The following is a 15,782-nucleotide window of genomic DNA, read 5'->3' as shown; positions in this document are numbered from 1 at the left end:
GTGTTTCGTGATTTGCTGTTGTGTTTCAGTATTTGCTGTTGTGTTTCGTGATTTGTTCATTTGTACTGGGATTTGCTGTTGCTGTATCTTAAATGTAAGCGTGTCTTGCACCTCTCGGCCACCGTACTAAATAGCTCAGCAAACAAACAGAAGCTGGCAGCTTCTTATGTTGGGCAGATTTTGTTTTCACAGTTATGTCTAAGTTTTGTTTTACTTACGCAAACTCAGAGTTTATTTGTAGAAACTTCTTTTGTAATTCAAAATGTGCTTTATTATTGTGATTATTTTCTTCAATTTAATGTTTTCCCTTAGATTCTGAAGAAAATAATGAGAAAGATTTATGGAGAGAAGTTCAGGAAAACATGAAGAGAAGTCGGGATGGTCGTGGGAGGGGGGCTTAAAGAGCCTAGAAAAAACAGAAACTGTGCAGATGAAAAGCAGAGAAAACAGCAACAATGAAAGCTGCTTTAGGCTAACAAGCACTCACAACAGGACAGGTTTTTGTGCACAAACATACAGCTGTACATACAAATGAGTACACGTCTACTGTATTCTTGGGACTATAAGTGGCTCTGGAGTATAAGTCTCAGGGGCCAAGAAACTCAATATAGGAAAAAAAAAAGTGTGATGCTGCTGAACAAATCTGCCTAACACGATGTAACGCTGCATTCACATCAAATGCAATTCACACGTCAAATTTGCATATGCTGCCTCTCTTTTAACTCGTGTCAAATTTACTGCTGGACACTTGCACGAAATATGTTATCATAAACTAGATACTCCAGACTCATAATGGAGAAGCTAATGTCAATTTTTTTTAGCCTCATTGCAATATGGAAGCATTGACTGTATCTCTCATTTACAATGCATAGAAGACAACAATGACTTTGAGAGATCAGGTTTATTTATTTTGGAGAAATCATGAGATCATTCAGGGACTCTCCCAGTACAGTGAGCTTCAACGTCTACTGCAGGAGCTGCGCCTGAACGACGGACGCTTTTAGTGCTACTTCCAAGTCTCTGTGATCTAGTTTAACGACTTGTTGCCTGCAATATTTTGAGGATGAAAACAATAAGAACTAAAGAAAATTTATAGGAACTTTTTAGTACCGTCTTGATACAAATAAGAAAAATAGCATAAAGTTCAGGAGGAGAACGATCAGCTCCATTTTTGTATTGGGCAACACTATTTCCTACACTGTAAACCCTAACAGTTGTATTGGCTCATAACTATTAAGGTTATACAACTTAAATGTCATTTTGTGGTTGATTCAACTATAAAGTATTAAGTTCTATCAACATTTTTTCACATTTAACTTAACAGTGCTCAATATTTTAAAGCTTATTTGTATCTAGCACTCAAAAATTTTAAGATCCCTGAAGTAGCGTCATGACGTCATCAAGTACTGGTGGGAGGGTCTTTCGTTTTCTCAACGTTAGCTCAGGAGGCCATGTTGGATTTGCCGAATGCGAGTATGCGACGTTTGAAATTGAAAGTCGAGCATTTCATTTTTCTGCAATGCATTGTGATTTCGCCCTGCTTCAAGACGCCCCAACCTCGTTTTTTTTCCATCCGCCTCATCGCTGATGTTTACCTCGTGGCGGCGTCTTGTCTTCAGCCCTGATTTAATTTGGTAAGTATCGTTCACGGTTTATTATGAATGAAATGCTTAAAAATGCTCTTATACTACCGTAAATGTGCTTTACTGTTTAAACATACGTGTGTTACGATCGTTATAGAGCTTAATGTGACAAATGTTAGTTCGTGACGTCGTAGCAGACGTATGGCGAGCCAAACCCAAAATGCGTTTCTGCCCGTAAGTTACGACAGTGATGAGTTTTTTCAGAGGTAGAAATGATCTGTTATGCTGCAATCACACTAAACGTGATCTGCGTGTGAGATTCGCATTGGAGGCCTTTGTTAGTGGCTAAAGTTTGCTGCTGGACACATGTCCAAAAATGTCACTCAAAACCTCTAACGGTTGTGTGGGAGGAGCTACCGCCAAAAGTTTTAAGCCTGGTAGCTACATGGAAGCATTGGGTTTTGAATGCAGCTTTAAGCTTTTAAATCACTGATCTCCATTATAAAGAAGGTTTTTGTAAAAATAAATTAATCAACGTGTTCCTGTTGTGTTCAGGTACCGAACTACAGAGTGTTCAGTGTTTCACCTCCAGTTAGACGCCAAGGCCAGCGAGGTAACTTGTCTCCTGATCAGTTATTTGTATAGAGCTATTTAAAAAAACAAAAAATGCAATAGTTTGTGTAGTGCAATAAATGTTTTGATCAGAATATAATTGAAACATTTTTCTTTACCATTGAAAAATCTCTTTTGGTCTTTTTTCAGATACTGAACTTCAGAGAGTTCACCAGAAAGTCACCATTTCACCAGGAAAGAGCTGTCAATAGGTGAGTTTTATACTTAGGGTATTTAATATATTCATCCTGAACTATTACCATTATTAGATTTATACGGCAGCATGGAAACATTTATGCACATTTTAACTAGCCAAAGGTCTAAATAGAGTTGAAATTATTTACAATTTAACTAAACATATTTAGATTGCAGGCTGAAGGTGGCACAATGGAATGGAGGTGCAAGTTGTGATCTGCTACTTGAGCAATATGCAGTACTACATATACCGTAATTTCCGGACTACAAGCCGCTACTTTTTTCCTGCGCTTACAGCCTTGCGGCTTATTCAGTGACGCGGCTAATTTATAGATTTAATTGGCGGCTGCCATGTACGTACTTTCGAACTCAGTGAATAGTTTGAATTCTCTATCTAACACCAAGCACAAGGCATTTTTATTCAACACACCTCTTAGCAGCCAAACAGCATGGACTTGACTTCAGGTCTTAGACACTTCAGTCATGGTTCAACAAAACGAAACACGCATGCCCGGCCGCATCCCAGAATCCTTTGGGGCCATTAGACCCAACGTGCACGTGATCGCCGCTACATTATGATGTAGCTTTCAAGTTAAAAGCAATCGTTAAAAGCAGCGTAAAAAAGTCCACCGTCACCAACGGGTTTGGAAAAGCCGGTTTGCTGCGTGACGGAGAGAACAGCGCATGGAGTGAATTTACACTCCATTTACGGTTTCTAAGGAAACCGTAAAAGCGGAATTTTGCTTTGAAAAACTCACAGCCTCCGTGTGAGCTGGAGACATCTTCTCCTGCTGATTGAGCTGCGGGGCCGATGGCAGTCTGATGGCTCCCACACGTAACAACGCATCCGCCCCTCATACACAAAACGTACAGTATTAAGTCCGATTGCTTTGCACAGAAACGATTTGCTCCATCCACCGGCGCAACGGGCACGAAGTGCTCCTCCTTGAAGCTGCCCTGGCCAGAGGTGTCGGAGTAGATAGGTAGGGGAAACAAGGAGCGCGCGGGGCGGGAGCGGAGCGCAGAGGCGTCCGCGGAGTGCAGAGGCTTCTGAATTCTGACGCACGCGCCGCACTGAGGCGCGCGTATCGCGCTGAGGCGCGCGCTTTTCAGTCGCCGCTGCTTTATTTTACCGTTGTGTTTTCTAACCAGTCCTGTTACTCCCATAACGCTGCTGCGACACAAGCGGAAGGAGAGCTGTACCCGTTCACCCCTCCATGCACTGCTGCTACTTGCTAATTCTTAAACACGTACGAAAAAATACATCCTACTAGGTAGTGGATCAGTGTGATGCTGTAGTATCGCGAGACCCAGCGAGACGAGTGTGGTGAGTCGACTTGGCGGCGCGTAAGCATTTGAACAAACATTTTCGATCTTGTTTCATTTTTCCGCCATATTAAAATATTTCCTGCTAACTAACACAACCTGTTAAGAGTATTAAGCTTCTGTCAGCCTGGAGGACCTGGAGAATTTCATTGACGAGTGTTTTAATACCTGCAACATGGTGAAGCCCAGAACCGCCACCACCACCCCCTCCGCCAAGCGTGAACGGCCTGAGGACTCTCCCGGGGCTGTGTCCTCTCCGGGCAGCGGAATGAGCGATATCCTGGATTCGATTGACAAAAAGCTCTCCAGCTTTGATGGCCGCCTCAATTTGCTGGAGATCCTCCATAGAGAATTTCAAGGTCTGCGGGAGTCTCTGGAATTCAGCCAGCAGCAGGTGCGGGAGCTCGCAGCGGAGAACCAGGCCCTCAGAGAGACCGTGAAGACCCTGAGCAATGACACCGCCCGTCTCTCAGAGGAGAACCGATCCATAAAGGAAACCCTCCTGGATCTTCAGTCGAGGAGCATGAGGGACAATCTAGTGGTCGCGGGGGTTCCAGAGGAGGTAGGAGAAGACCCCGAGGCCACCGTTAGATCCTTTTTACAGGTCCACCTGAAGCTCCCCAAGGAGGAGGTGCAGAAGATCTCCTTCCACAGGGTTCACCGCCTCGGAGGAAGAAGGTCCGACCACCAGCGCCCGCGTCCTATTGTGGCTAAATTCGAACATTTCAAACAGAAGGAGTTGGTGAAGGGCCGCGGACGGGAACTGAGAGGCACGCATTACAGCGTGAATGACCAGTTCCCGGCAGAAATCCTCCGCAGAAGGAAGATCCTGTTCCCGCTGAGGAGGAAGCATCTTGCTGCTGGTTCGAGAGCGATTGTGGCCGTTGACAAACTTTACGTGGACGGCCGGCTGTTCCGGGACCCGGAGATCACCCCATGGCTGTGCTGAAGGCTTTCAGATCCGCGCTGAGAACATCTGCGCTGCCCAGAAGAAACCCGCTAAACTTACTTCAATGAATGGAAAACCGGATCATCAATAATCCACACCTCGATCGCAGGAAAACAGTCTTTTTTTTTCTTCGTCACCTCAATCCCACTCATGTTTCTATTGTTGTTTTGTTGTTGTTTTCGTTTTCCCTTCTATCTCTTTTTTTCTTTCCTTTACTCTCCCCCCCCCCTCTCCCCCCTCATTATATGTAAATCACCTGGAAGCAACTCATTCTCGGTAAGTATTTATTTATGCACGGAGCGGGCGCGCGCACACACAAGCGCACACAGGGGCGTGCACATGCGATCCCGCACACACACGCCGACATACTGCAATCACCTCACACAGGCTCTCATAGGACGCACGCGACACGCAGCTCACATAGCCAGAAAACGTTCACGCGCACAGCGCTTCTCAATGCGGGCACGCGCACACGGACTGGTACACAAGCACTACTTAGCTTTACACCTTTTCAGTCAGAGCAGTTATGAACAGTCTTAACATCGTTAGCTGGAATGTGCGTGGACTTGGCTCTGAGCCAAAGAGACTGAAAGTGTTAAATCACCTGGATGGTCTAAAAGCAGACATAGCTCTACTGCAGGAGACCCATTTATCAAATTCTTTGGATCACCTTATGTGCTGCTTACAATTTCCAGTTATATACTCTGCCAGTTACAACTCCAAACAACGAGGAGTTGCTGTTTTAATTAATAAAAATCTTAATTTTACTCATAAGGATACAGTTACTGACCCAGAAGGCAGATTTGTAATCATTAATATATCCATTCAGAATAAGGACTTTTGTATAGTGAGTATTTATGGTCCCAATGTTGACGACTCTTCCTTCTTTCACAGATTCTTCACCTCACTCTCAGTTCACTCTGACTCCACAATCATTATAGGAGGAGACTTCAACCTTGTTTTGGACCCTGAACTTGACAGACTCAGCACAGCAGCAAATCAGCGTACATGGCGATCTGCAAGTATTCTAAAGCAGTACATGAATGATCTGGGTCTCTGCGACGCGTGGCGCTCATGTCACCCAAACACTAAAGGGTTCACCTTTTTTTCTCCAGTTCACTATTCACACTCCCGTTTGGACTATTTATTAATCAGTAACTCTCTTTTAAAAAATATTCAAAGCTCCAATATCCATCCAATTATTATCAGTGATCATGCACCAGTCTCTGTAAACATTTCTAGGGAAAAATCCACACCCTCTGGTTCAACCTGGAGGTTTAATACGTCTCTGTTAAAGGACCAGGAATTTCTTGAATTCTTTAAAAAAGAGTGGGCAACCTTCTTAGACTTCAACAATACTCCAGACGTCCCACCGTGCGTTCTTTGGGAAACAGCAAAGGCAGTCATGAGAGGGAAAATCATTTCTTATTCAACGCACAAAAAACGCAAAGAGAAAGCAGATTTATTAGAATTAGAAAATAAAATCAAAACCCTGGAGACTGCTTATGCTGCTTCTGCACAGGAACACATTCTGAGAGATCTGAAAAATTTAAAGCTGCAGTTAAATGACATCATTAATAAACAAACACAATTTCAAATACAAAGGCTACGACTTGAAAGATTTGAAAACTCTAATAAATCTGGCAAATTTCTGGCTAATCAGCTTAAAATTAACAGAGAAAAATCATCAATCACCTCTATTATGGACCAAACAGGAAATGTCACCCATGACCCGGTCAAAATTAATAACGCATTTGAAAACTTTTATAAAAACCTGTACACACCGCAGATCAATCCGTCAGAGCAAAGTATTGACTCATTTCTTAATAATGTAAACCTACCCAGGCTAAATGAGGATCAAATCACAAACTTAGATTCTCCGCTCTCGCCGTCTGAACTTCATGAAGCTCTGTTACTTATGCCCAATGGTAAAGCACCAGGGCCTGACGGCTTTCCTGCTGAGTTTTATAAAGAATTCTGGGAACAACTGGCACCAACATTTTATAAAACTGTCACATCTATTAATGAGAGCCAATCAATGCCACCTAACATGAACTCAGCCAACATAATTCTTCTTCTAAAACCAGACAAAGATCCCACTAGTCCTTCAAGCTATCGCCCTATTTCTCTAATCAATGCAGATGTAAAAATTATCTGCAAAGCACTAGCACAGAGAATAGAAAAAATCACTCCTCACATAATTCACTTCGACCAGACTGGATTCATCAAAGGCAGACACTCGGATGATAATGTCCGTAGACTAGTTAATATAATAGACTTTGCCACCATTAAAAACCAGGAAATGACGGTACTATCGCTGGATGCTGAAAAAGCCTTTGACAGAGTTAATTGGAAGTTCCTTATTGCTGCCCTCCAGAAGTTTGGTTTTGGAGAAGCATTCATCAATTGGATCAAAATATTATATCACAACCCCAATGCATCAGTAAGAACTAATAAACAGACTTCAAACAGGTTTTTTCTTGGAAGAGGAACCAGACAGGGCTGCCCACTCTCTCCTTCTCTTTTTGCTATATTCATTGAGCCTTTAGCTGCAGCAATAAGACAGAATGAGAGCATTATAGGAATAAAAACCAAACACAGCCATCATAAAATTAGTCTTTATGCGGATGACATATTACTGTTTTTAAGGAATTTACAATCTGTAAATGAAACGGCAATGATCATAAATGAATTCTCCTCCATATCAGACTATTCCATTAATTGGAATAAGTCTGTTTTATTACCACTCAACAGGAATATGGAACAAAGACTCACAATTCCAGTTAAAACAGGAAATATCAAATATCTGGGTATCTACTTTTCCCCCAAACTATCAGAACTGGTGCAGCTAAACCACACCCCATTACTGAAAAGCATACAGGACGATCTAACACGCTGGACCAACCTGCCTTTGTCCCTTATGGGCAAGGTAGCCACGGTTAAAATGAAAATCTTACCCAAGGTTAATTATCTCTTCTCAATGATTCCCACACAACCGCCATTAAAATGTTTCAAACATTAGACTCATCCATATCAAGCTTTCTATGGAACAACAAACCTGCAAGAATTAGTCTAAAAACTTTAAAATCTGCAAAAAACTGTGGAGGATTAGAATTACCTAACTTCCACAAATACTTTCTTGCAAATAGATTACAATACATCTTAAAATGGTTAAAAAATAATCCAGAAACCAACTCATGGTTAGACTTGGAACAGGCGTTATGTGGAAAGATCAACCTGTCACAGCTACCATTTATTATCCAAACAGTTAAAAAACAGGATTGTTTCAAAAGCATTAATATAAATGCCACCTTAACAGCCTGGTGGGAATTTCTCAAAATATCAAAATCATCAATTCAACCGTGCAAAATGACACCCATCTGGAACAACCCGGACATCCTTATTAACAAAAAAATGATTCACTTCCCAGCTTGGCAAGCAGGGGGCATAAAACAACTAGAGCACGTAATTATTGATAGAAGATTCATAACCCCCCAGGAACTTCAAGACAAACATGGAATAAATAACTTCTTGGAATATCAGCAACTTAAATCAAGTATTACTAAAAAGTATAAAATTAAAGACGACGATTTAAAGCTACCAGATGTAGTTACCACTCTGATTAATTTTTCAATGAATAGAACTCACTCCAAAATATACAAACTTTTATGTAATTTAGATAACAATATTGCCCTTCCAACAAAAAAATGGGATGCAGATTTGAGCATCAGCACAGATGAAAGCTTCTGGTCAGAACTTTGTCTAAACACCTTTAAACTGACAAAAAGTCCAAATCTGCAGCTAATCCATCTCAAAACCCTTCACAGAATTTACTACACTGGACAGAGGATGTTCAAGATGGGTCTCAGTAACTCAGACATTTGCAAGCACTGTGATAATAATCTACCCGACAGCTACATGCACGCACTGTGGTTCTGCACTCCTGTCCAGGCTCTCTGGCAGCAGGTATGTGCCGATTTATCAGTCTGGCTTAAGGTTTCAATCACTGCCTCACCGTCACTTTGTGTGCTTGGTGACATGAGTGCCATCGATATAGAAGAAGGATTAGCTTCTATCATTTTCATAACTCTTTGTATTGCCAAAAAAACTATTTTAATAAATTGGAAAAACAAGAAAAATATAAACATAAGTCAACATAGAAATCTGCTGTTTGATCATATCAGCTTGGAAAAAATGTCATCCCAAAGCTCAAGTAACTTTGAAAGAATTCAGTCTCTCTGGTCTCCTGTGGTTGACTCCATGACTTAGGGGGTGGGGGGCTTGGTCGTCGCTGCTCCTTGCCCTTCTGCCGTGGTTTGGGGTGGGGGTCGGGGCTTCCGGTGCCTGGCGGGGGCGGTGGGGGGCTCCGTTGGTCGGGGGGTCGGGTCCGGTGCCTGGGTGGGGCGGGCTGGGGCGCTGCGTGGTCCTCTGGGCTTGGGTGTGGGGGTGCGTGGTGGGGGGGTGGGGTGGTGGTCTGGCTTGGCTTGGGGGGGTGGTCCCTTTGCCTGTGCTGGGGGGGGTTGGCGGGGGGCCCTGCTCGGGTGGGGGGGGCCCAGCGGCGCCGGATGGGCTGCCCATCTGCACCTGGGGCTGGGATCGGCCCTTCCCTGGCTCTGGGGCGGGACGGGACAACCCTCTCGGGGCCCCCGGTCGCTCTGGGTGTCACCCTCTTCGGCTGCGGGGTCTGGGGTGGGGTGGGGTGGGGGGCTTGTCGGCCCTGTCCTGTGGGGGGGCGTTCTGGGGGGGAGGGGGGGCCCATTATTAATACGGGTCGGGGGGGCTAGCGGGTCGGGGTCTCCGCTGAGGCAATCAGTGGTTGCCTCGGCCGGTTGGCCTCCTCGGTCCCGTCGAGGCCTGACCAGAGCTCTTCTAGGGCCGGCGTCTGGGGGTGGGGGCCTGGGCTTGCTCCGGGGGGGGGCAACGCTTTCTGGCTCCTCTCTCTCTGTGTGGGGTGGGTGGTGCCGGGCCTGGGGTGTCGGCGCCTCCGGGGGTGGGCCCCTGGGCTGGGTGGCCCTGGCCCCTTTGCTGGGGGTGGGCTGGGGGACGGCTGTTTGACCACCGGGGGACAGTCTACCAGCTGTCCCCAACTTACCCCCTTCCTTATATAACCTCATATTAGGGTGAGGGGGTGGGGGGTCTAGCCTGCGATGCGCCTTGGGGGGGGGCTACTTGGGAGAGGCCCCCCTCCTATGGTTGCCGTATGGAGTGGGCCCCCCCTCTTTCGGTTTTATTTGCACCTTAGACATGTAGGGTCCTTGGTAGGGGGGGTGCTTGGACATCACTGCAAGCTAGCAGCAGATGTCCTCCTGGCACCCTACCCGCCAATTTTAACCGCACCTTAGACATTTAGGGCCCCTTGGTGTGGAGGGTGAGGGGACATCACTGTGAGTAATCAGGAGATGTCCCCTTAGTGCCCTACTCGCCAATTTTAACTGCCCCCCCCTTAGTACACACACCCCTCCCCCTTCAATATATACATTCAAACATAAACACACACACATGCACACAAACACCCTCTCAAACACCCATACACGCACACACATTTTACAAGGAAGGTGGGACCTGGGTCCATCTGTCCCCTACCCCTTCCCTGGTGGGGGGTGCGGGCCCCTTGGCGATGGCGGCCGTGTCCCTTGGGTGCCGGCTCCCTGGGCCCGGCGGTGCTCTCTCCGCACGGTGGGGGGTTCATATTACACCTGAGCCGGGGGTGTTCGTGTCCCTTGGGGGTGGGTCCTGGTCCTTGCCCCTGGGCGCTGGGCCCCGCCAAACTTCCAACATGGCCGAGCCTGGTCGGGCCATATTTATAACATCCCTTGTGGGCCGCCCTTTTTTCCCCGGGGTTCCCCCCTCCTGGGCGGGGGCGGCGGGCCCCTGCCTTGCTCCTACCTGGACCAACCGTGGGCCGGGTGGGTGGCTGCCTGGAGTGCGGAGCGGGTCTCCCTTGGGGGGTCCTGGCTCGTACCTGGGGTCGGGGCGGGGGGATGCCCGGAACTCCTGGGTGGTGGTGGGGTGCTCGTCTGGGGCTGTGGGCGTCCCTCTCCGGTGGGGCCCTGCGTTGGGCTCTTCCGGCGCGGCGGGGGGCTGCTTTCCTGGCTGGGCTGGGGCGGCGCTCTCTTTCCCTCTGCGCCTCCCTGCTCTCTGGCTCTGGGGGCCTCGCGGCGGTCCGGCTGGCCCTGGCCTGGGTGGCGGTCTTGGTCGCCCGGGGGGCGGTTGTTCCCTGCCTGTTCCCGTGTGGCGTTGGGGGAATTCCGGCTGCCGCTGCTGCTGCGGCGGGGGTATGGGTGTGGGGGTGGCTGGGCGCTCCTCCTCCTTCTTTTCACATTCCACCATCCATTTTAGAAGAACATAAACACTCACCTGAGCACAGGTGTTAGCTCACCTTTGCACTAATAGTTTGCATGATTGAATGAATGAAAGATTTCACACTAGTTGGTTTAAAGGCATAGGTATGCGTTCGTGAACACTATCTGTTTTGTGTGCATGTTGACATGTGGACATTTTTGCGGCTAGCAGGTGTGTTGATAATATTTGAGTGTGTGTGAACAGGCCCCGCCCTTTTTGTACTACATTTGAACCGTACCGTAACGATAAACAACCAGTAAACCTGTCTGCTCTATGCTGCTTCATGGTCTTACCCCCCTTCCCCTCCAATTATCACCCTCCTACCCCCCCCTCTCTCTAACGTCCCTCTCTCTTCTTCCCCTCTTTCCTTTTCCGTCCGGTCCAACACCAAAGATTTTCAAACATGATTGAAATTAATAAATTTTGGCCTCAATTACAAAAGGGGTTTATTCAGACATACCTTTGGTTTGTCTGAAGATGAATAACCCCTCTTGTTAAAATAAAATATGTCCAACACAAGAGGCCCTCAGCTCTCATCTGTTTGCCTAGCTGTTGGACAGGACAAGTTAAAAAAAAAAAAAAAAAAAAAAATTCTTAAACACGTACAACAGAATGGCGAGCCGGGCGTTGGCCCCGCCTTTAGCCCCTAAGACTCATGAGAAATGGGGAATCGCGGATGTAAATTTCCTCATTATAACTGAGGGATGTAATGTTGATTATATGGTTACTGTTTGTAATTTTATGTTAGATACCTAGATTGTCAATAAGTAAAAAAAAAATGAAATAAAAACACCATAACTGAGGGACTTGTGAACAGAATATAGGTCCATGCTGTTTGACAGATGACGATACACTCAAATACGTGACCCAGAGGCAAAACTGGCACCACCCACAATGTGCTAATGAATTGCACTCACACTGGGATGCTGGGCGTGATCTGTCAGGATGACAATATCGCCTAACACATGCGCGGCTTGTACTCTGACGCGGCTTGTGTATATATAAAAGCAGTCAAACACGTGAATATGGGTGGGTGCGGCTTGTAATCGGGTGCGCTTTGTAGTCCGGAATTTACGGTAATACTGCAGTACTACATAGCCAATATTCAAAAGTGTTTCCACTGCCATGAGAGTAGATGCAGTCAGAGGAACTTGTGCAGTTTTTACATGTTTGTGGAACTTAAAGCTGCCTTTTTCTGAGACGAAGTCCACCAAAACAGACAGGAACTGGCCAGCTTGGTTAGGATTTATGACCTCCAGGTGAATTTCTAATGTATTTCTAATTCAAAAACGGATAACAAATCATTTGTAAACAGTTGTAAGAAGCCAAGGTGTAACTTGTCTTAAAAATGACTTTGGGTCTTTGACCTGAAGTGGATCATGCCATGAACACAGCATTGTCCTCTTACTAGAAATAGACATCTAGAAAAGGTATCATTTTATTATTTCTTAAAGTTCCTTGAATAAATATTGGAAGTGTTTGCTCTGCATTTGCTTCAATGGTAATGTATATTTCTTTTTATTCTTTTAGGACCAGCGTGACGTGAACATGAGACAGGCACTTGTCCTCCTTGCACTTCCTGTTTATCTGCATGAAGATGCCTCCAACTTCTTCAAGACCTGTACTGTAAGTGTACACGACTCCCTGTCAATGCTTTTCTCTAACCCTTTAATATTGATTGAGATTTTATCGAGTGACATAATAAATAGGCAATTGTTTGTAGTTTGTAAACTGAGTGATATTTTTAAATGGTTTTAAGAATGAGACGGAAGATGAAAGGCGAACATCAGGGACTGCTGATTGGATGGCGCGGGAACCTTTTCGTTTACCTTTTCTGCTCCTGATCCATCATTATATGAATAAAGAAAAATGAAGCTTTAGTCTTAAATTATTTTATAAATGTCCTCCATTTTCAGAAAAAATGCTAAAGAACTTTTTAAAAACAATTTAATTGGAGTTGGTCCTTAAAGCATCACAGCCAGTTGATTAAAAGCTAACAGAATGTTAGCATGAAAAGATTCACATTGACAGGTGGCAGGAATGTCAGTTTTGGACATTAGTGTGATGAATATCTTTGAGGGTCTGAACTCATCTGTGTTTTTTGTTTTGTATTTTCCAGAATACCAGACCTCACAGACACCGCTGTGGTTCTCCTCTCAGTTGTCGTGGTGACGCTCCTGATGCTGCCGTCAGTGGTCCCACAGATCTGGCTGACTAATCTCTTCTACTGTTCGGGGACATCTATGCTCTGGACCTACAGTTCCCCAAAAAACTTGAACTTGCCTTCACAGTTATTCAGAACGCTGTCATGAGCCTTGAGGACAGCAAACCACTGAAAGGACGTTTATTGACACGGGAGAATGTTTCGTTGAGCGAGTCTCCCAGAATGGACTATTTGTTGGTTTAAGTGTTATGCTACTAATGTGTTTTTTTGTGATCATTTGATTTTCTGCTGTACAATACAAAACACACTTTTTGTCAATATGTTGTGTTGCACTCTTACAATGCAGTTTTATTTCACTGATTGTTTCATCCTCTTGATATTTGTGCTTTTTTTTTTTGAAAAGAGCAATTAAAAAAAGTCTATTAAGCAATCACTATTGTGTGGCTTTCATGTTTGTTGGTTTTTATCAATGTTAGCTTTTAAAATGTTGTTGTGGGGCAGGATCAATACCTCTGTTTAGAATACATTTCAAGTCCAAACATTTTAAGCTGAAGAATTTTAAATATTTTCAATGCTACACATTTAATGAGTTAGAGAATTTATAAAACATTTGAGTGAATTTTACATATTTTATGAGTTGAGTAATATTATAAAAATATAGTTAGTTAAAGTGTTTTTTTTAGTTGGAAAAAATTAAAAACTTTGAGTAAATAATCGCTCTTTTATAAGTTGAGGAATCTTAATATTTTTAATATGAAATGATACAAATTTAAGCCAACTGACAATATAAATTTTAATAAATGTTAACTTAAAAGTTTTAATAATATAACTTAAAAACTATTGTGTAATCTGTTACAAAATAATTTTTAAGTTCTGTCAACTCGTTAGGGTTTACAGTGTATTCTACATTGGTATCAGTAGCGAATACTGACACATTTACAGTGCCCGTTAGTGGATGTTAGTAAGAAAAAACACACCAGCCTATTTCTTTTTTTAAATTACAAATAAGCTGCACCACAGTATTAACTATGCAAAAAAAAATACCGGACTTATACTCCAAAAGATAGGGTAACCATTTTCTGCAGAAACCTACAGACCCCAACATTCAAGCAAGAACACACATACAGCTACAACACATTCAGCTAGCTGACATGTACAAATGCCACATACAAGTTTTGTACCTCAGATATATAAACATGCATGTTTGTGTAGAAGTGAGAAGGCAGGTGTGTTCAGGTGAGTGTGGACCGTGATGCTTCCCTCCCCGGACCACCAATGGAGGCCTCAATTCCAAGCATACCTGAAGACCCCACCAGCCAGCCCTAGATTAGATGCCTTCAACCACAGCATACAGCAAAGGCCGACCACCTACCAAAAAAGGCTTGAGGTTGGAGGCAGAAGCCCCTGGTAGGAAGAATAAATGGTGCACCAGGCTACAGTCACTAAGACTGTGTTTTGGCAATGGTCTAGCACCATTATCACAATATACGTCACGATAACATACATACATACATATATATATGTATAAATAAATAAATATATATATATATATATATATATATATATATATATATACATATATATATATATATATACATTCCATATATATATATCCATTTGTGTATATGTATATATGTATATGTATATATATATATATATATATATATGTATATATATATATATATATATATATATATATATATATATATATATATATATATATATATATATATACATATACATATATACATATACACAAATGGACCCTGTGTATCCCAAGACTGCACCAGACACAATAGATCACAATTTTTTTAAAGGAAGATGACATCTTTCACATGACTACAATTATATAAAATACATTTGACCTAATATTCAAAACATTAAGCACTGCATCAGACTGGTGACCTGCACCCCGCCTTTGCCCACAACTGTCCAGGATAGGCTCCGGCAGCCCCGTGATCACAAAACGGATTTAGAAGATGAATGAACGAATGATTAGGCACCCCAATTGTAGCTCACATACAAGTTTCTTTTCCCTAAACAAGTTTATGATGCTTTTTTGTCCAACTCTCAGCATTGTCAGGTTTCAACAGAAAAATGTTTTTCAGTCTATAGACAAACAAAGCTTAAATGTACTTTAGTCAATAAGGTTCTATAAGTATCACAAGTCAGAGCTCTCTCTCCCCCTCTGATCACCATCTCCAGAGTTCTAACTACACTTCATGGATGCTGCACACCTGACTCTCATTTACTCAATCAACCACAGCATGATCTTCTGTCCCTAACTCTGTTTTCCTGCTGCCTGCCCTGATCCTTGCCTGGATTTGACCAACCTGTCTCTCCTCTGATAAACTTATTGCCTATTATCAAATCCTGCCTGCCTGACCCAGATTTAGCTTTGTGGATTTTAGCTGAGCTAATTAATCTGCTGCATTTAGATCCAGCTGTCCGCCTGTTCTTGTGACAATAAGGATGGTTAAGAAAATAAAGTACCATTTATTTTTTTTCAACACTGTTTATGTCCTTTACAAATTTAGCAAATGAATGCTGAAGTAAACAACCAAGGAAACAAAGAAAATCTCCAACGTGGCAATCTGCCTATTTCCGTTTT

At 43.7% G+C, this 15,782-nt stretch overlaps 1 protein-coding gene and 1 long non-coding RNA gene across 2 annotated transcripts in view; one reads left to right on the top strand and one right to left on the bottom strand.

Annotated features, from left to right (window-relative positions):
* Positions 1-15,782, bottom strand: part of kcnh2b (potassium voltage-gated channel, subfamily H (eag-related), member 2b) — a 347,590-nt gene that overhangs the window by 222,448 nt on the left and 109,360 nt on the right. The window lies entirely within an intron of this gene.
* LOC144988174 (uncharacterized) lies at positions 1,515-13,401 on the top strand. Its single transcript, XR_013652009.1, has 5 exons — positions 1,515-1,634; positions 2,139-2,196; positions 2,346-2,407; positions 12,538-12,633; positions 13,127-13,401. It is a non-coding gene; the product is annotated as an uncharacterized LOC144988174 (long non-coding RNA).

The sequence above is a fragment of the Oryzias latipes genome, chromosome 20, assembly GCF_053564925.1.
Source record: "Oryzias latipes strain Hd-rR chromosome 20, Olatipes_Hd-rR_3.1".
NCBI lineage: Eukaryota > Metazoa > Chordata > Actinopteri > Beloniformes > Adrianichthyidae > Oryzias > Oryzias latipes.
Note: the sequence above shows the minus strand (reverse complement) of the source record. Positions and strands in the feature narration are given on the sequence as shown.